The 21,790-nt window shown below is 43.9% G+C and overlaps 1 long non-coding RNA gene across 1 annotated transcript; it reads right to left on the minus strand.

Annotated features, from left to right (window-relative positions):
* Positions 1–577: 577 nt before the first annotated feature.
* Positions 578–20,405, minus strand: LOC139800787 (uncharacterized). Its single transcript, XR_011727930.1, has 6 exons — positions 16,769–20,405; positions 16,053–16,209; positions 7,741–15,798; positions 6,276–6,409; positions 3,510–3,631; positions 578–667 (listed from the first exon to the last, which is right to left on the minus strand). It is a non-coding gene; the product is annotated as an uncharacterized lncRNA (long non-coding RNA).
* Between the last annotated feature and the right edge of the window lie 1,385 nt (positions 20,406–21,790).

Here is a 21,790-nt window from a genome sequence, read left to right on the forward strand (position 1 = left end):
CTCCTCATGGGATTATCTAAGTGCTCTTGGTACAAACCCTCTGATAAGCCTTGCAAGCAGCCAGCAGCACATCTAATGCTATCAGCAACACGTTATGAAAGGAATGTCATGGCAAAGAGCTGCCCAGTCACAAGACAAAAACCACCCCGGTGTTTACAGCAGCGTAGGAAATACCACATTAAAATAAAAGCAGGAGAAGGAAGAGTGCACACTTTGGGGAGGGAAAAAATCCAAACCGCCTCTCAGCTCCTGGTTCCTTTGTCATCAAATCAGTACTTTACAGGGAAGATCTGCTTGGAGCAGAAGGGTTATTGTGCAGCTTTATCTTGGCCTTTAGCAGACAGAACTGACAACCCTGAAGTGGCAAAAACCACTTGCCAAGTGCCACGTTCAGCGAACAAAGGAACCCAACACCATGCACTGAGCAGCAAACTATCAGCTCCCAGGGGAAGTGTCATTTTCACATCCAGTTTGTTACACCAGAGTGGGAGAGAAACTCCAACTGTTTTGAATTCATGTGTCAAGTCAATCATAGGAACAGATAATATTGGAGTTATATAAAATTTCAGAAGGAACCCCCACCCACCACCTGTAACACTCACTCACCACTGTCAGAACAGCTCTGTAACTGAAGACAGCTCTGAAGAGAAGTCGTCCTCACAGCCTTCTGTAAAGCAGATGATGGGATCATTGCAATTTCATTTTACGTATGAACGGAGGCAGAGAATAAGTGTTTATTTTTGTTCCTATCAGAACACTCCACTGGACTCAGTCTATGTGCTAGTTGCTTGGTTTAAGTTTAGAAAAATTTGCATCTGATCCTCAAAACTTGAATTTCAACAGAGTCAGCAGGATCTGCATGGAAGGAAGGAAATACAAACAGGCTGCCCCACAGATTGCTTCAGCCTTTTCTGCTGCAAGGCCTTGCTGTCCCCTGTAGGGAAATCAAAAGAGATCTGTTTAGTTTCCCCCAAGTACCTTAACTGAGCCCCTCCAAACCGAGTGCTTTTTGTTCACATAAACAGATGGTATTGGTGTCAGAGCTGGGAAGTCAGAAGTCAAAATCTACGTTCTAGAGGAGGGAGGGTCCAAGAGAGAGACCAGGAGCCTCCACACCAGCAGACAGGGATGGTCTCAGACTTCCTTCTGGGTGCTGTAATCTAACAAACTTAATCCTGCCCACACCTAATCGAGCCAAACAGCTTGCCCATACCCTGAGGACCTGGGTCTCTTCAGTTTTTCTCCCCCAGAGAATCAGGAGGTTGCACTAAGATAATTTCTAAGCCCATGCAGTAGAGCTTAATGTGAATGATACACCCAAAAGCACTGGTTCCAGGCTCAGACCCATAGTCAGTGCAGAACTTCAGGGCTTCCTGATGCTGTAGTCTCACCCTTGATCTTCCCAACTGCCCTCCTGTCTTCCTTTGTTTGCAATCAGTGCTAAAATCCACCAACTCAAGTTTTTACATTCTGGCACCACACCTACCCTAATTCCCCCATCCACCATATCCCAAATTAAAGCAATGCCAGCCCTGTCCTCTTTCACAACCACTGTGTCAGAGCAAAGGGGGAAAACCACAAGGGGAACAGATGCTGTGGTTTGAAGAAAAAGAGAGAGCAAAAAAGAAAAAGATACCGTTGCTTTCTGAAAGCATCCAGAAATGTTTCTATTCAATTCATTTGGGCCTACACAAGATCAGGGAGACCACAGGACTACTGTGAAGAAAATCTAGGTCACATATGATCACAGCAGCACAGCTGCCATCATCTCAATGGCCATGTGAAGCGAGGACCTCTCTTTGCTGAAGAGGGCTTTTTTTTTTTTTTTTTTTTTTTATCAGTCCAGTTTTACAATTTCTCCTCATTAAGGTCTATTTTCCGGCAGGGCTGTGAGTACATTGGGTCTTCAATGGAGGTGAAGGATTTAGCTATAAATCCCAAAGATGATTCAGTAAGTGGAATTTCTGTAGGATCGTTTAAATAGTTTATAGGCTGCCAGGCAGGATTTTAACCTTCTAACAGTGACAGGAACAGTGTTCCTTTCCTGCTCTTTTGAGTGCCAACACATTTCTTAGTTCCCTTTGTTTCCAATCTGTTGTGGAAAGATACACATTGCTCCCATTTTCATTGAGGAAACAGGAATCTTGTGCTGTTTTAATACACCTGTGAAAACTTCTTGAAAGTCTCTCATTCAGTGCTCTCTTTTTGAGAGGTCAGAGGCTGTGGTCCCTTCCCCCCCTTCAAACAGAGAAGTTAAAATAAATGCATGCACACAAGAAAAAATAAAAAAATAAAAAAAAAAAAAAAAAAAAAAAAAAAGAAAAATAGAATAAACTAGGACAACATAGACCCAAGCCATTAACTTTTTTCTTTAAATCTGAATAGATTCTCTGTCACCCTCCCTTCTACATTTTTCCACACCTGAATAAAATCAGGAAGGATCTAAAGCCCAAATACTGAACACTCCTGCAATTCAGAAGATTAGAGGGAAAGGACAAATGTTCATGGGTGCCATGAAGTTAAGCCAAGCATCTTGGAGCAGCATTCATTAAGGAGCTCTGCCAAAAGTCCTCGTGCAGGCAGCTGGAGCAGGAGCAGCTGCAGGCAGGGGAACAGGAGGAAGCAATACACAGCAAAGTCAGGAAAAAATGCACAGAGGGATCCTGTCAGTGGAAGTGGGGATATTACAGATAAAGCATTAATAAGGATTTGTTCCTCAAAACAAGCAGCCCACACAGCAGAGCAACAGGAAATCAAATCACCTAACTGCAAAGAGACTGACTCACACCTATTGTTAGATCTGGCCATTTGTCTCCAAAGGTTTTGGTGATGCTGCAGCCCTTTCCAAGCCCTGGCACCAGTACAACTGCTTCCAAGTTCAGGGGAAAAGGGGTAACACTTGGGGCTCAAGGCAAAGACTCCTTTGAGTCATGGCTGCTGATGATATAACTTCAGATGTGTTGGAAAGACAGACATCTTAATGCATGGCAGTTGCAAGAGAAAGGCCTTATCTCAGTAGCTGTTACCAGGGACTGTAAGTAACATCCCTGATATAATATTTTAAAAATCTGCCATGAAACTGATCCTATCTGGAGATCTTGTGTGTTATCTAATCCTGGCAGCACAGCCCCTCTACCCTGGATCAATCTCTCCCCTGAAAATTTGGGGGGGGATTCCACTCATCCTTCAGAGGTGGCACTGGCTTCACTGAGGTCTGGGGGGGCTGGATGAAACCAACTGATAATGGGTTCCAGTCACTCTTAGGCTCGGATTTTACAAGTAGCTGAGGAGCTGTGTTACCTGGTTTGAATTCAGCATTCTAATCAGATGAACAAAGTAACTTTCAATCTAATTAGGAGAACAGTAGGGTTTGCTCTTAATCCACAACCATTTAATCTTCTGACTCATTAGTTGAGCACAGGCTCTATGAATATGTATATGTAGAAGGAAAAAAATGTTTTGACCTTGATGAGAATGATAACACACATATAAAGTAGGTGTGCACTCACCTTTCATCACATTTGCTTTATTATGTAGATTCAACCATTCCTATTGCCCTGAATCAGGCTATCCAGAATTATAGGCAATCCTGCAGCCAATTAGGCATCAGAGTCCTGATGAACCATGGAACCTGTAATGATTAGCACAGTATTTACAGGCCTGCTGCCTCCTACCAATTTGCATGCAAATAAAAATGTATCTGCTTTAGAAGGCAGTGCTAGGCAATAAAACCAGAGCACCAACAACTGGGTTGAGGAAGAGAGGAAATACATTCAAATACAAAACATTTGAGCACTAAATAATGTTTTGTTTAGGAACTTGAATATACTGTTTCAATACACCAGTGCCATTCCTGCAGTCACAAAAAAATGATTCAGAGAAGTTTTTGAAAGATTTGATTATACATCCAAAAATATTCAGCCACACTATTTCTAGTGCAGAATCAAAACCTCTCCCATCAGGAAAATTCCCCTCAGTTTATGGAATTATTCCAAACCCCTACAAAAAATAAACTTATTGTCAAATTCTCTGGTTTTCCTCTGATTTTCTGAATTACACTTCATTTCTCCTTTTACTGAAATGAATGAGGGGCCTCCCTTTGACTGCAATAGAATTAGGGCTGCAGAAACCACATCTTGGCCTGTTTTACTCTTCTTGCATTCAACTACAAAATCTCCCAAAAGTGACCCTAACACTTGTCCACTTTCTCTAATGAAAGTTGCATAATTCCTGCTGAAGTCAATGGGAATCAGGCCCAAGTACCTGATGCATTTTGGGCATTACACTTGGAATTTATTTCAGTACAAAACAGAGGCACTAGTTGAGGCTAGATACAACCCTAAAGACCAGGGGTTAGGGGAAAAATCTGACTCAAGGATCTAAGTAGGACTGTTGGGTAGTTGATGCCATGACATCTGAGAGCCATAACAAAGCTGGGGAGGGACCAGAGAAAAGTGGCTTATTCCATTGCTCATTTGGGTTTTTGTCCAAGAGAAGACCAAGCTGTTCCATCAGAGTGGTCCAGAGACAGGCAACTGGAAAAATTGAAGAACATCACAAGAGAACGGACCCGAAACCCCAGACAGGTAAGAAAGTTCCCAAGAAGGACCCCAAATCCTGAGAAGGATCATGTCAGGGGACTGCAACCTCCTGTTGCTTGCAACACCTGTGAGGAGGAGAAGAAAAAGATGGATCTCTGCTATATGAACAATGGAAAATCCAGCTAAAATGAGCAGTGCAAGGCACAGAAGTCAGATAACCCTGTAGACTGACTGGCAGAAGAAAAACAAGGGCTATATTTGCTTTAGTTTTCTTCTCCTGTTCAGCCATTCTCTTTCTACCTGTTTGCTGGCTCCATTGTTGTTTATTTAAAATCCTCCATGGACCAAAAATTCAACACAGGTCCCCAGCTCGTGATGTGAGCCAGTGCAGAAGTGACCTCTTCCCTCAGCAGGAAAGCAAATGCCAGCAGAGAAAAGGGCTCTTGCACTGCAGAGACAGCACTGCCCTTAAGTGAACCAGCACCTACACGTGCAAAGCCTTCACCCCAAGCGGGGAAGACCTTTTAACTTGACTCTGACAGAATCAAGGGGATTAAGGGTACCATTTAACTCTGTCCAACTTCTCAGCTAACACTATCCTTGCACGCACCTCCACTGCTCTTTTGCAGCACGGGGCAAGTTCACTTGAGCCAGCTCTTAGGGCTTTTCTCTGAAGAGCCAACGTAGATAATGCCTTTAATAGGCCATGGAAATGCAACCTAGAAGTGCAGGGAACAGGAACAGGCCCCACAGATTCCAGCGTTTTCACTGAGGGATCACGGTGCTGGACCCAATGAGCTGGACCTGCCACGTCCACAGCAGAGCAGGACTTCCCCACCTAAGCACCACTCCAAAATCCCAGCTTCCGTAGACAAGTTGCTCACAAACATCATCTGTTTCCAAAGGATGGTTTGTGTTGGGGTGAAATGAAACAAGTCCAGTTGTTGCATTTCTTTTTCCCTGTGGAGCAGGTTCAGGCCAAAGAAATTTAACCGCTACTCAGCTGTTTTCTGCTGACATCGCTTGCATTCCTCTCTCTTCTCAAATAACATTTGGAACTCCCTGCCAGATAGTGCAATCTGATATATGCCCTGATGATAGAGGGTGGAGGGGAGGAAAGTACAAGGGCTAATATTTTTCCATTACAAATCTAAATGGCCCAATCTACAGTTTAATCTGCAATTAAAACCAGCAATTTCTGAAGGCTGGGTTACAGACTCCGGGCCAACGCTTGGATCCGAAACCTTTATATGCAGATTACTTTTAGGAGGTTGTGATAAAATTGCTATCAGTGGTATTTTCAAGCCATTAGCCAATACCCAAACCAATGAATTTTAAGCCCCAGACTCTTGGATCTCAAGAGCAGATTTATTCTGCTCAGAGCCATTCAGCTCTGGCAACCAGTCACAGGACCAAAATCCTTATTCAACCCCGATGAGCTTTTCCTTCCCAGGTACCTCTCTGAGATCCTTCAGTCTTGAGATGGATGCTTTGCCTTTCATGAACCCACATCTCAGTGGCTGCCACCAAGAGAGGAAAAAGCCAGCATTTACCACACAAGGGTTTTCCTATACTAATGGCAGGAAATGCCACAAATACCAGGATGAAATAAAAATCCACAGCCCCTCCAAATGCCACATGAATTAGCAAGGTAAGGGCTTAGAATTTCTGGTATTTAGATGTCAATGCTCCTCTATGTGCTTGAAAATTCAGGGGTTTATTACTAGCTCTTACCCACAAATATAGATTTGCTGATTTTTGCCTCCTGATCATGGCAGCAGTGCTCTCAGAATTGTATTCCTCACATATGCAACAGGGATGATCACGTCAGGAAAACAAGCAAACACTGTTTTGGCTGTGGCCCTACTCTGCAGAAGAAGGAAAAACAGAAATAAAAAATGAAATCCTTTCCTTTCTGCTGGGACTGAACCATGCTGAGACACTTGGCTGCATTTACTTGACCATCTCCCTGTGCTTCTCTCCCAGGGCTGGGAGAGCTGAAACACGATGAGAAATTTTTACTCTGCTGTCAGCTGGCCTGAGGACAAGGACGAGAGAGCTCTCTGAGGAAAGACAGTTCCCAAGGGGCTCACAACTAAGAAGTATTTCAGCTGCCCTGCTGTAAAAGCCTTGCTCTCCCCACAAGCACAGCCACAGCTACTGGACGTGCAGCTGGAGCACAGCCCCTGCAAGCTGCATGGACAAGGGGAGGACAGAGCAAAGACAGACTCCTGGATGGACAAACAGCCCCTTTCATCTGTCGTGCCTGGGTGTTAGGGACTGTTTGCCTAGCTCTATGTCCTAGGAGATGGGAGTCTGAAGCTTGGTGTGGGCACCAAAAGCAGAAATGTCCTCAGGCTAAACAAAACCAAGTAAGACTACAGCAAGTTTCCACTTTATGTTACTTGAAAATTTATAACCTAATCTAAATTATACTATCACCAATCTAATTTATTCCATGATCACCTCTCACTCAAGGGTGTCCAGAGGCCAAATATCATTGGAGCGTGACAGAATGTGCCAGCAATGAGCCCTGGGTCCACCCTGTCCCTTTACAGGTCCCTCAGAGCTCCTATTCACACTGCTAGAGACTGCTGGGCTAACCTGATACAGACATTGCTTCATTCCAAGCACTAAAACATCTCTTTGTAAGGGATTTCCAAAGTATATTTATCCTGAGGTGTTCTCCAGTCCTTCACCCCTACAGGGACACTCTTTGGGACAGCAAATACTCAGTTTTCTCTATGCCTTACAGACAGGAGGTGAGTTAGTTGGCTTGAGGCTTCTATGAATACACCAGCTTTTAAAGGGTATGAAAGAAAACTATGACAGAATTCAGTCCTCATTCAAAAGACCTTATCTAGCAGCAGAGGGAGTGAGGAGGGCAGATTCACCTTCAACATGATAATCTCCTGCTAGCTCTCCTTACAGCATTCCCAGCTTCTGCCCTTCACTGGATGCTGAGCGTGAATGTGGGAATGAATCACTGCTGATCTTGGCAAAATACCAGTCTCCCTCCCTTTGCTCCAGCTTGGAATAATCCCAATTTTCCAAATGGCTTCAGTGAATCCAGGATTTAAGTTCAGCTATTAAAAAGTAGCGGGAACCCATAAATCACAGGCTTTATATCAGCAAGCTCTTTGATGCATTTAAAACAATTACTGGGAAATATATGATCTTCCTAAAAATAACTATTTACGTGAACACCAGGAGAGAAGCTACAGTCAAAACATAATACATGGACAATCTAATCTCCACCCCTCAACGCCAAAGGCAGGCATGAGGACTGTCTTCTTTATTCTCTTTTGCTGCCACAGCTGTATTAGAACAGATAATATGCTGAAATGACACTTATGATGTTGGTAGAATAGCATAAAAATTATACAGCAAGTTAATATATGCAGTAAATTAATGAATGCCTGCTTTCAAGTCCAAGCGGGTGGGTATCACCAGCCCATGAGATAAATTTTTCACTCATCATAACTGCTCACAAAATGGCTTATGGTTAGGTTTTTATACCAGGCTTGTATCAGTAGTGACATTGCTTTCCTGCCACTGATACAGACATAGGAGTGTTTGGAACAGACAGAAAGTGCTAACACAAAAACCCATCTAAGAACAAAGCAGATTAATTCATTTGACCGTTCACACCTTGCCAGAAATTTTCACCAGCAAAACTTTTCCAGCCTGCAACTGACAATGTTGCTTTGTCATGGGGTTATACAGGTTTCAGGTTTTGCCAACGTTGTTTTCAGGTCTCCACTACTGCTACAGAGCACAAGCAAACATATGGATGTGGTCTCTGTAACAGCATAAATGTAAGTGGTCACCTCTGCTTCACAGGGGGTTACAAAACATTATTGTACTAATTCAGGTTTAGAGGAGAGAACAGGATTTAAACCAGTGGATCACAGATGCCTCCTGCAGAGGTTAGAGCACACCTACCACCTGACCTGAGTTAGGACAGAGCAGGAAACCACACAGCAGAAGTACATTAGCCCCAGGCCACAGGAAGCACCTGTGCTGCTGGGGCACCAGATGCCAGCTCCATGGAGTATCTGCAGTGGCAGCAGAAACACACAACCTCTCTGCTGTCACCAGCTCTTCTGCAACCAGACAGGACCAACCAACTTCCACCATAGTGAGGATTCCTCTCATTAAAGCCAACAAACCTCAACTCAGCCATCAGTGCTCTGGAAACCAACCCTTACATGGCAAAGTGTAATACAGCAGAGCTGGGCTGGAGAAGCTACAGAGCAGATCAATGCTGCCCTGTGGACCCTCCAGTGTGCAAAACCATGCTAAGAGATACATCCTGCCTTGGGATGCTGGGAACACAGACATTTTTTTTTTACAATGGTAAGAGCAGGCTGAAGCAGGAAGAGGGAGCTCTTCCACTGTCCCCTGCAGAAACCCAAAGATAAACACATTCCTAAGTTTTGTCCTCTCCTTCCTCTTGCCTTTGTTCTCAAGCCCTTCACCTTCTCCTGTCCCTACTTCCATCACCCCCTTCCCCAGGAAAGGGCACATTGCTCAGGAGCTTGCAGTGCTTGCATCCAGCAATTTCCACTTCTGAGCCTCCCTTATCACACCTTCCCAAGGCCACACTTGCTCTATGGTCCAAGAAGCTACCAGGGAAAACAAACACAGATTTAACCTGGTGGGGAGCATCCAGCTCCAAATAAACACAAAGCTGGGAAGCAGGATTCACTGCGGGAAGCACTGAAAAACTTCGGTTTTAGCTTCTTTATGCATCTCACTTTTGACTGCTCTGTCTGCACAAGATTAGTGTTATTGGTACAACCCACTTAGGAAATCTCTGAAAAAGATTCCACCACTGCAGCATGATGAGGGAAGATGTCTTGATTTAAGAACACAGAGTTACTAGAAAGGGAAAAAAAATAAAAGGGTCCCTTACTGTTCTGGCATATCAAAAGGAGACTAATGAACCACCAGTTCATAGAACGACCCTGCTCTTCATTTCAGAGCCAGGCTGGCCTTTTGTGTTAAGGACACTGAATAACAAGAGCAAGAACAAACAGAAAGAACCCTTTCCCCCTGCCCAAAGTAAATTTTGAAATGAAATAATTTAAAAACTACACCCTTCTGCCCTACTTTAAGGTCCACATAAGAACAGATGAAAAGTTTTGTACCATGGGCAAAACTGAATCAAGGCTTTTGATCCTCAAAGATCTCTTAATCGCTTTGCACATCAGTTCTTTTCATTATTTCAAACACACTTGAAGACAGCTACTTTTTTTTCCTCTCTCCTTTTTTTCTTCTTTTTTTTTTTTTTTTTTTTAATATAAAAAGCCTTTTCTGTGTTTGGGCCATTTCCCAGCCAACTGTGGCAGCATGGCAGACAGCTGTTGGTTCTTTACTCACTGTAAGTTTCAACATCTATACACATTGATCTGCATTAGTAAAGCCTAAATAAAAAAAACAAACAAAAAAACGAAAACAAAAAACGATGGCCCTTGCCACCAATTGTGCCAGCTTACAATATCCACCCCTTCACTCTTCTGGTGCTTAAGAACAGTTCCAAGGAAGATTATATGCTTCTGGTTAAAAAAAGAAAGTAGTTGTTGCTGGGATGATTGTTGGGCTTTTTTTAAAAAACAAAGCTTGACTCAGAACTGGAATCTTTGTCACATCAAACCGAACTTAAATTTCATTTCGTGCCTCTGCAATGCCCGTAAGTCAAACCCAGCACACCAGATCACCCATTCTTGCACAAGACAGAGACAGAATTTGCAATAAACCTGTGAGATGAGTGCTTAACTGGACTTAGTTTTCCAACAAATGTGTAATAATGAACCAAAGGACACTGTAAAGTCTTGCTACTTTTTTTTTGGCTCACTGGCCAACTGAAAGGGCAGAGACACTTCCTGAAATAAAGACCATCCTTCGTGCAAGACTTTGCAACAAGAAGACTCCCAAAAATTATAATACAAATTCTAGACAGGAGAGATGGGAGGTGGAGCCAACAGTTAGCCAGCTCCCAAGCCATCAAGGGGGATGGATAACATCAAAACCAAATCCCACCTGGAAAGCTGCATGGAGGCAGCACAGCAAACAGTTTAATGTGTTCAGAGCCTGAGGCACTGTTTAGCAAGTGGGTGGATGCTTTTTGAGCCAGCTTCATCTACCCAAATGGTGTCAAAGCCATTGTAAAGTGACTTGTTAAATTCTGGTCACAATGCAATCCAGAGCCAAGAAGAGCCACCAACAGAATGCTTCTGGCTACACCAACACAAACCAGGCATGTGCCTTGTGGTATTACAAGATGCAGGTAATAACTGTTCACTGCTCTCTCATTCAGTCCAGTCAGTACAAGCTGGAGAGCCTCAGAAAGCCTGAAAGGACCTGACTCCATCTATCAGAATCCTCCATGTTTCCTTGCCATTAAGAAGAGGAAAGAGAGTTTCTGGTGGACACGCCTCTGTCAAACACTCCAGCCTTCTCTGAGCCTCTTCTGGTTTTCCCCCATTTGCCCCCTAAAGGCAGGGGAAGTCTCTGCCTGTAAATAAAAACAGCACCTAGCACCACGCTGTTTGTCCTGATATTTGGGCTTTCAGATTCAGCCACAGTACAACAACACTCAGATCCTGCTCATTTATTCCACTGTACCCGATGAGTCAGATGAAACACAGCTGAGACCACATCAGCCACCACTGCCCCACAAAGCAAGAGATGAGAAAAACCAGACCCCTGTCTGACAACTGTCCTGCCTGCAGGCTTGTGGCTACCTTGCAGGCAAGGAGTGGTCCCAAACACCGAGCCCACGCAGACCTCAGAGTGGGCTGTACACATCCACACAGCAAAAGGAGAAAGATGAGCTTTCTCCTCATCAATTTTTAAGGAGGAAACCACTGCCCAATATTACAGGCATGTTTTCCAGAGCACAAAGCTTGACAAGAGAGAACAAAAAGGGAACTGGGGATTCTAGCCACCTCCCAGCTAGCTTTCCATAATGGGAATGCCAGACACAGGCTGGCAGCTAAGAGTGTGGCAAGAGGGAACTCCTGCTAAGAGCCTCCTTGAGGACATGGCTTCCTCACCTACATGGTCACAGGGATTACTCTCTGTAGATGGCTGCCACTTTGCAACACCTTCCTGCACCTCGGTCCCGTATCTGCCATGAGCCACAGCCAAGTTCTGTGCTTCACAAGGATTTCTATTTATTCTACCTACTAGTGTCTTGCTGCTTGCTGAGCAATTACCAGCTCTGCCCTTCTCAGTGCGTGTTGTAACATTAAACCTTATTTTACTTGGCAGCTAGAGTTCACTTTTAAAGCAGCTGTGAGAAGAAGACCCCTCAACTGATGCAAATAAACATGGTTTTATTTTTAATTTGTAAATTAAAACAAACAACTTGTGTTCCAGGCTGTGCAGTACACATCCATCTCAATAAAACCCCACACAGAGCAAAGGAGACCTTCTGGCCTCTCTCTCAAGCTCCACGAGATGCTTGGTTTTACCCTTGGTATTGCACATTGGTCAGGACAGAGTTTCAGAAGCATCTCTACTCCTTTTTGCATGCTCTCCAAGAAATCTGAGGCAAGAACACCATCTTCATTTAAATAAATGTCTAGCTGGAGGTAGGAACTAAACCTGGAGCATATGTTAAACATACAGAGAACTGAAACTGGAATAAATCTGACTTATCCTTTATGTTGGGGGCAGGCTTGTAAAGACCACATATGGGAGTTAACTCACAGCAGCAACAGCTCACTGTTTCCCCAAGAACAGCAGGTCTGAATGCTCAGTGAATTTTTAACCTAGCTGGCCTAACTGCCCATGGCAGTGGTCTTACTCCTAATAAACTTAAACCATTGAAGCCCTGCATTAAATTGCAAGTTTGTGATGACCTCACCTAGCACAGGCTCTTGGAAGTGCACAAGCAATGACAGATAGACTGATGAAGTGCCTGCAAGCCTGGCATCACCGAGTTGCCACTTCACAGACAGCTCCAGCAACAGGAGCAGTAGCAGCAGATGGAGGAGGATTGTTCAAATGGCAGAGCTGGTCCTTCCTTTGGAGACATACGGCTCTAGCAACAGATGAAAACAACCAGTGAGGAGGTTTGAGGAGAGCAGTCCTGGAACACATGTGAGAAACAAATGCAAGGCTGAGCAGCGAGCGGCTCTGTAGATTTTGTTGTTCCTGGCATGGCAGTGTGTTGGATATACCAGGTTCTTTTTCAAGTACAACCAAGTTTAAATGAAACACCTGATGAGCAAATATTTCAAACTACATCCTCAAGATGGAAGAGATAACCTAGAGCCTGGGTCCTACAGTCTCTAGCATGTTAGAGGTCTCTGCCACAAAGTAAACCCCAAAAGGTGAAGATACATCAAGTATGCACAAAGCTGCCAACGATGTGCCCACACATGCTGCTGCACTACAGGAAGATGCCAAGAGCAGAGCTTTTTGAGTTAGGAAGGCAGGCAGGCAATGAAAGAACTTGAAATTTGTACTAAGTTCCCTTACCACATAAACTGTATATACTTTACATATATACACACACCATATATAATATTATATAACTTTTACTATATATAAATACATAAAGTCAGAACAGTCAAGGCACCAGGACTCAGGAACACATGGCTCAGTTTATGTCTTCCCCATAGGCTTTCTGCAAAGGTTTAGAAAACCCAGCACCCATCTCTTTTGGGTTGAGGCGCTACATTTATAAAATAATTAGAATCCATTTTCACCAGCATCTGTAGCAATGGAGTTGTTCAGACCACTAATTCCTCTGTAAGCTAAATATTGGTGCTAGAACTGCTAGAGAATGGTGAGGGGTTGATAATCTACAATTGCTCTCTGGCTGGGGGAAAGAAGAGAAAATCATGTTGCAAAATCACAAGTTTAGGATATCAAATGCTGATCATTGCAACTGGAGAGCTTTGCTGGGGAGTTTGGAGATATGAGGCCAGAGTTTGCATTAGTTCTTCCTGTGGATGCTTTAACACAGCAGAAGATTGTTTCCAGTACCTCTGCCCACCAGCTTTTCCCAGTTCAGCCCATTGCTTGTGGGAGATTTGTGCAAGAAGCCAATCTGCTATTCTAATGCAACTCAAAGCCAACTCCTTCAGTGGACAAAACACCGTCAGGGCAAATTTCGTATCTACTTTCCCAAGGTCCCTTTTTTCAAACAAACAAACAAAAAAAAAATCAGTTTGTTTTTATAGAGCTTGGGTTAAAAAGCCAGTCTTGGAAATGTACTGAGTGGAGCAATCCTCCAGCACCACCCAGAACTAGCCAGCAAATGAAAGCTCGCCAAGGCTGTTAATTTGACGGCTGGGGGGAAAACGAAACCTATTGCTACCATCTGCACAAAGGAAACAGAGGCAACAAAAAAACCCTGCTGTGAAGGCAGAAAGAAAGGTTCAGCATAGCAGAGGGAACACAAACCATATGAGACACTTGTTAAACCCCCTTCCTGCTTTTTTCTCCACCACTAAGTGTTGCAGGACAATGATCAATCTATTCAATGGAAGCTTAAAACAAGACCCCCAGGACTGGCAGTGGTGCAGGTCTCTGTTTTCTTACAGATTCCAGCAGACTAAGGCCCTGCTCCCTGCTAAATCTGTAAGACAACATGAATAGTTTGCATACTCTGAGCCCCACAGATGGTTTGGATCTAAAAGACCTTGTGCAGACTGCAGTGGTCATGAAACCCATCCTCACAGCTAGAATTTGGGATGCATCACATTTTTACTGATGTTTGTACTGCTCAGTTTGTGAACCAGAATAAACAAACAAGCTTTCAAGACAGAAAGGCAGTCTGAAAAGAGCTCAGGGTAGTGAGCCCTTTATTCAGCTTTTTTTACCCTAGAGGTAACTGTGGCTATTTCACAGGTGAAGAAAACATCTCTCTCTATAATCCTCTTGCCATGGCAGGGGTTAATCTGTAATCAGCTCTATCTGTGGAGCTGGCCCTTACAGCTGCACCAACATCTCAGGCTGGAAAGCTGGCAAGAATACCTTGGTAGTGCACCAGGAGGCTCTGGGAATTTCATTACATTTTCCACTCACCCAGCGTGTCTCCGGAAGGCCATCTACAGAAGAGAGCAGAACTAGCATGTTGCCGCCCAACCCTCTGGAGTTTCTTCTTTCACACCCACTGCTAAAGCACAAACACCCTTACCCTAGGCCAGCTTCTGATCATCTTTATACCAGTAAAAAAACAAAATTTGGTAATACCAGCTCCAGACTCTTGCTTGCAACATCTACTGACCAGCAAGTCAGAAGAGGTAAGCCCTTCCCCCTAGCCCCAGCAGTGCTGAGAACTGATTCTCCCTTGCCTCAAACTGAAGCTACAAGAAAAAAAAAAAATCCATCCCAGTGCTGTCCATGGAGCAGTGTGGCTGGCATCCCCACTTCCAGACTGGGACACTGGGACAGAGCCCAGTACATGTCCAGGCTTGTTGCAGCCTGCTTCTCAGCTGACACTTGCAATGGTGCCATGGCACTCCAGCACTTTTCACATGAGCTTTAGAAGAAGCTGCAATTCACAGATGTGGCAGGGGTGAGGGGTAAAGAATTTATCAGCTCTGCAGTTCATTTTAGAGAGGGCACACAAAATGCTGCTCAGCTGGATTCACTCATCTCCTCATCTGAGCAGATGTGAGGATATCCGGTGACCTTGTTGAAAACAGACTCACCTGGAGAGACTCAGAGGTTTGCTTCACAACTAGTGTTCTTTGGAAGAACAGTTTTCACTTGGTGACTGCAAAATTATCCTTTTAAGCAAAAAACCCTTCTGCAAGTAACAGACCACCAGTGGGGTCTCACACACAGACATCTCTGCTGAAAGGATTCAATTTCTGTAGGTCCTTGAGTCAGGCAGAAATGGTTGTGAGACCCAGGAGTCCAGCCTGCAGTGCCTGAAAAAGACCATTCCTCTTTACAAGAAGACTTATGTCACCTTCTCAGTATGTTCACAAGACCAGAGGGAGCTGGGTGACAACTAGGCAGATATCCTGCCCCAGGCATCCAAGCCCTGCTATACACACTAATGAGGGGATGAAGGTTTGTTGGAATTTTGTACCCTACTTTAGACCTATTGTCCAGGAGAGAAATGGCACAGAACCTTCAGGGTTGCCACTGCATGAGGAATCACAGCAGTGGGCCCCAAGATGATGGACAGTGTGGTGTTAACAAACCTCTCTCTGCAGGACTGTCTAACTCCAACTTAAAATTGAGCTTCTGTTTCACGTCAGATTTTCCCCTGATGTGCCTCATCCTGCCCAGAGACAAAAATAGAGAAAGTGAGAAAACAGACCTTTATTACCAACTGCAATCCCCACTGCCCAGCAACCAGCCTTACGCTCCATGTTAGCCTTGCATAAAGAGAAAATAATAAAACCCAACAACCCGCACTACCCACAAAATAAAATATAGACAGCAAAAGCCTTTTTGCAGCCCAGGCAGCAATCACCATGTGTTTGCAAGCTGAGCAGAGAAGAACTGCTGTCCTTGTCCTAGACACTGTCTAACCTCTGCTCTTGCTCTGGATGTGCACCAGGAGTGCTGATGCAGGAGGTGAGCACTGCAGTACAAATCATGTCATGAGGCAAGGTGGGGCTGCAGGGTCAGGTCTCCCATCTGTCCTGCTGAGTAAGATCATCCATTTCCAGGATTTCTCATTTCTTACCTGTACGTAGCAGACCATCTGTAATTATTTTTTTCTGCTGGAAAAAAAGCCAAAAGGCAGAGGATACAGTGATGACTACGACGAAACAGTTACATCAGGGTTAAAGTGCCAGCAGTTGTGGTGGGGAACATGAGAAGGACTGCAGCCTGCTGTTGGCATTGCCTACCATAATTACCCCTAACCAAACCATGGTTACACCCTGTTCTGTCCAACACTTTGGATTTCCAGATTCAAACACATCTCAGACAGATATGGGGCACATTTCTATCCCTTCTGATGTCTATAGCGAGATTTCAAGGGTCCGAAGTCCACATGGGGCTGCTTATGCAAACCTGGTATTTAACAAATTATTTGGATGAGCCAAGGTAAATAGGCAATGCAGAGCCCATGGAAAGCAAACCAGCAGTTTTAACTGAAGGAGCACATTATGCCTTCACATTATTTTATAAGGAAAACAACCCCAAGGGAGAAGTGTGAGGACACAAATCCCATGTCACTGTACAAAGGCCCATGCTCTTTTTAAGAAATACACTTATACTTCTGCAGCCCAGACACACACCTTCTCCCATTACCCATAGCTTCAACAAGAGGGCCAAAACCATCTTGAACTGTCTCCCACCCTCTCCGATTGTCCATTTCTCTCTGCCCTGAAACCACCCTGGGGGACCGTCCTGCCCTTGCAGCTCCCTGGATGCAGCTGGGAAGCGGGGGAAGAAACAGGAAAGCAGCACTGCTCCCCTCTCAGCAAGTCCCTTGGGACAGACCAGCACCCTGCTCCTGCTGGGCAGTCCCTGTGGAGCTGGAGCCCAAGAGTCTGGGCTCTGAGGAGCACGTTCAACCTCTGGCATATAACCCTGCAACACGATCTCCACCATTTCCACGTGGGGCATCCCTTTCCGCTGCCCAGAATGGGCACCAGCTTCACCCACCTGCTGTGGGCTGTTAGCTGCTCAAGTGTGCTCTGCTAACATGGAATTTATATACAGTTTCTGGGATGCTAAGAGGCAGTCACGACCCTGCCTGCTCAGGGTAGGCAGGATGTGTGGGCAGAAAGCCTTCTGAAGCTGCTGCAATGACAGCCTCTGCTCTAGTGAAGCATTAACCCCCAGGACCAGTCAGGAATCTGAAAGCCAATGAGGATCTTCCCACAAACAGCCCAACCCTTTGGCAGATGGGGGCAGGAGGGCCAGGGCAGCACACAAACACAAGCCCTCATAACACCATAAAGAGCTTCTGTTTCCCTACGGTCTGCAACAGAGGGAAGGCAGAGGCAGAGAGAAAAGCAGCAGTCTCAGGCCACGTGGCAGGTCAAACCACCGCCCAGTTTGTTGGCATCCTCTAAAGTTTAAATATGCTTTGAGCCAGCAGTGAATCATCCCTGGCAGGTAAGAATGATGTTAATTTATGACATGCCAAGTGCAAGCAGATCTTTTGGTGTCAGTCCAACAGTTTTAAGTCTTATTAACACACGGCGATGGCTCAGGTTGCAGCTGTGCACATTAAACTCTGGCAAGTGGCATTTTAAACAATGACAAACTTCAGAACAATCACTCCCCACATGGAGCCAGGCCAGGCAAAACTGATGGGTGGCAGAATAAAGGTCAGGAGGGTAACCTGTTTGTCTGGGAGAGGAACAGGTGGCCGCTTGGGTTGCTGCAGGGTCTTTAAACTGTCTGAAGGACACAGTCATGGATCATTTTAACCCATTAAAGCTGCTTAAGCCTTCCCTTACACTAGCTTGAACTTCAGGAGAGTATTAAATCTTAAAGAGCTTAGTAATACATCTTAGGGAAGGCTCTTCCCTGTGCTTATGCATCCACAATGCACATGCTGCACTGTACATGTGCACATCAATCCTTGGGCAGCAAAACCCCTCTGGCAGCTGAACCAGATCCACGCAGCTCAAAACCAGTTAAAGCTTTAAACTGCTGCCTTGCACCAGAGCAGCAAGTCACAGGGGGTACAGACAAGGAGGAACACATCACTGTCACCACTCAGTAGGCCTGAGGATGAAGATGAGTCAAGAGAGTAAAACATTCCCTCATCAGTTCCTCCCTTACAGGGGGCACAGAGCTAACAGAGGTTGCTGAGACCCCCTGGCAGCCTTGGGTTGTGTCTAGGAACTACACTCAGCAAGGAGGGGTGTGTTACAGACTGATTTCTGAGCACAGCTTCCTACCTTGACACCTGGGCAGAGCAGTATCAGTCCAAATCACTTGTCCAATGCCAGTTGTGTTTTCATCAGGGAATGTGATGGTGGAAACATAAAAGACATTTTCACAGCAGGTAACTTCAACATTCCAAGCCATGTTTCAAAGCTGTATTTCTTAATTTGAACTATTAAATCAAAGTAATTTTTTTTGAAGTGTCAGAAGACAACAGATGTTTCAGAATAAAATAGCAGAATAAGATCTGACATGAAACAGTATTTTCCAATGCAGTGCTTCCAAACAATTTGTTTTCATAATTTTTATATTCCTCACCCCACTCCCACTCCCTTATCCTTACAAGCAGAATGTTCATTTTCCAAGCAGGTACTTCCCAAAAGAAAGAATTTTAAACAGTCAATCAGGTCTTGTTAAATGAATACAAGGATTTAGCTACACATGAGATCTGATGCAGAAATGAGCAGTAAATTCATAAAGAAACAATTATCTCAGATTTAAATACCAGGTGTGTGGATGTACTTACTCCCAAATGAAATTAAAGGAATTCAATTTTTTCATAACAAGACCCTTTTTTTCTGGAACAGGAGCATCCACATATGACAATAATCAAGAATAGCTGAAGTCACAATAAGGTCTCAGGCTACTGGCTGTAAATGAAAACAGTAAATTCATTCTTCCCTCTTGCAGCTTCTTGCTACATAACATACTAGATCACCCCCCAGATAAAGGTTCCTGTAAGTAAAAGACTAGTCCTAGCATGTCTGCAAACACCTTATGATAATACTTCAATGAGATGGACTGGAATCAATATTTTCCATCTTTGCAGCTTGGGGCCAGAGAGCAGTGTGCTGGGCAGGGATGTCAGACTGTGCCACATACACACCAGGGAGGGACCTGCCTGAAAGGGTTGTCTTGCTCCTTGGTATCAGTTCTTGCACCACTTGAGCCTCCTTGAGGGGAGAGGGAAAAAGGGAGATAATTAGAGGTTTTCACTTCGAAACTTCTTCTAAGTATCCTTATAGAAATAAAGACAGCAGTTTGGCTACAGTTTAGACAGAGCTACTGGAGAAATCCGAGTCTCTATGTTCCATGGCAGTCCAATTAGATACTGCTATATCTTAAAAAAATGTGATACTTAGCACTGCTTTAATATAAAATGAATACATTAATTTAAATTAGATACCCTCTATCTACAGCTAGAACAGAATGCATGTTTGTGATCTAGGTATTTTTGCACAAATGTGATGAGGTGCTTTTGCCTGATGAACAAACAAACCTACGTCACAGGGCAGGTAAAACACTTCATAAATATTAGTGAAAATGGGACTACAGCAGGAGTTTGTGTACTGACTAGATAATGGAGCATCCTTTTCTAGCCAGGAGTGAGAACAGAGAAGAAAGAAGGGCATTATTTGCATCTTTATAGGGAGAGAAACAGATGTTACACTGTGAGAGTAATGAGGGTATCAGAAGTATAAAAATCCATCTTAATTCTACAAAGATACAAGCTCCATGTCACGGTAGTTACTCAGGTTTTGGTTATTATAGAAACAAACATATAAAACAGTAAGGTGTGAATATACAGAACAATTAATACTGGTAGACAGAGAGTTCACTACTACATGGACAATTCTCTGTTTCTCATCCTACTTTAAAAGGAGCACTTACCTGTAAAGAAGTCATAAAGGAGATTGTGCCAGCCCTATTCCAAGCTAAGCTGTCTCAAGAAACTTAAAGAAGTTTTTCTTGGTAATTCTTCTTTTTATGTATCATCTACATTGATCTGGCTTTTTGCTAAATGAAATTAGAGAGCCAGCAGAGACAAGGCAAAAGCAAAGGCAGCCAAATTCAAGTCAATGCTCAGACTGTTTCGGAAGTTCAGTACCAGAGAAGCAATCACAGTTATCACCAACTGACCCGAGAATATTCAAGCTTGATACTTTTAATTGCTTTAACAATAAAAATCAGTCACTAGAACTCTCAAGTATAAAGGAAAGCTAGTGAGATTGATAATAGCTACCATTGCAAAATTATAGAAGCCAAATACTTGCTCCTAGAATGAACGCTGGTTCTCTTTTTAAACAATGTAGGTAATGTCATCATCTTCAGAATGTATCTCCATTTTATCAAGAACTACAGTGCCCTGGCTTTTTTTCATTCTTAAACAAACATCAGCTTTGTGGACCTTACCAGCACCAAAATGGAACTTAAAGCATTTTTTGCTTTCTTAATAGAATACCTTGATTTTCTGTTATAATAACACATCAGAGAACAGTCACAGTAGCAATCAATAAACAAACTCATTACTGCAATTTTCATTGCAAGAAAGCTTTCTCAATTGATCTGAAGAAAAACAGTTAAACCTTGTAACTTGATGAGGTTCACAGAAGATGACAACAGAACACCTTCAAGGCACTGGTCCTCATACCACAGCTGCAGACCTATTTAGCAACAGAACAGACATCCATGACTGACAACTTTCAATGACAGAAAGAGCCAGTCAATATTTACATTCCTCATGAACACACAAAAAAGCATCAGGGTACTTGAGAAATTAGCCCTTGATTGCCACTTGGAAGGCATCATCAGAAAGGCAAATCACTTCAGCACCTCCAACAACACAACTGCTTTTATTCTTGAAACTGAAGATCTCTCACAGATGTGTCAAGGTCTTCTGCCTCGCAGTGGGAGAAGTCTGAAGGGCATAATGGATGCTGAAAAAGCAAGCTATGAGTGTTTTATTATTTAGAGTCAAAAGATAAAGAAAGCATCCAGTCAACTCTTGCTCTCTTTCTTGCTGAAGTAGCAGACAGAAATCTGATAGTCATAAATGGCCACTTCCAGCATCCTGAGCCAGCTACAGGGAATACTGATAGGATTCTTCAGTGCAGAAAGGAGGGGGCTCTACTGTAATATTAAATGATCACTTAAGTTGGGGGATGCAGACACAGTGGTTCAATTCGGCTCTCAAGTTCCCAAAATGTCACCACATAGAGCAGCCCTAAATCTTGGCTTAGAAGTCACAAAACATCCAGTGCCTTTCCAAGTGAGATCTCAGCTCCTCTCATTTCCTGCATACAATAGCATTATTCAGCCACTGAAGTTTCCACTTAGCTTGCATTTATGCCAAGTACTTTTAATTGCAGAGGAAAAGGATGTTAAGCTCTCCCATTTGTTTCTTTCTAATTCACAAGAGACACAGCAGTGGTTGGTAAAAGTTATAGGTTAAGGGCTGCTCTTCCCCCACCACCCCTCATCTCACTTATAAAGGGACTTGCATCCTTTTCCTGCTCCCTCATGGAGGTTACCTATGTGGCAAGGGCAAGAAAATTTCTGTTGTCATTTGTTAGTTACTAAAAAGGCAACACACTGTAAACTTACTGGGAAATAAGCATCAAGGAAGTCTGAATGGT

Source organism: Heliangelus exortis, chromosome 11 (assembly GCF_036169615.1).
Source record: "Heliangelus exortis chromosome 11, bHelExo1.hap1, whole genome shotgun sequence".
Taxonomy (NCBI): Eukaryota; Metazoa; Chordata; class Aves; order Apodiformes; family Trochilidae; genus Heliangelus; species Heliangelus exortis.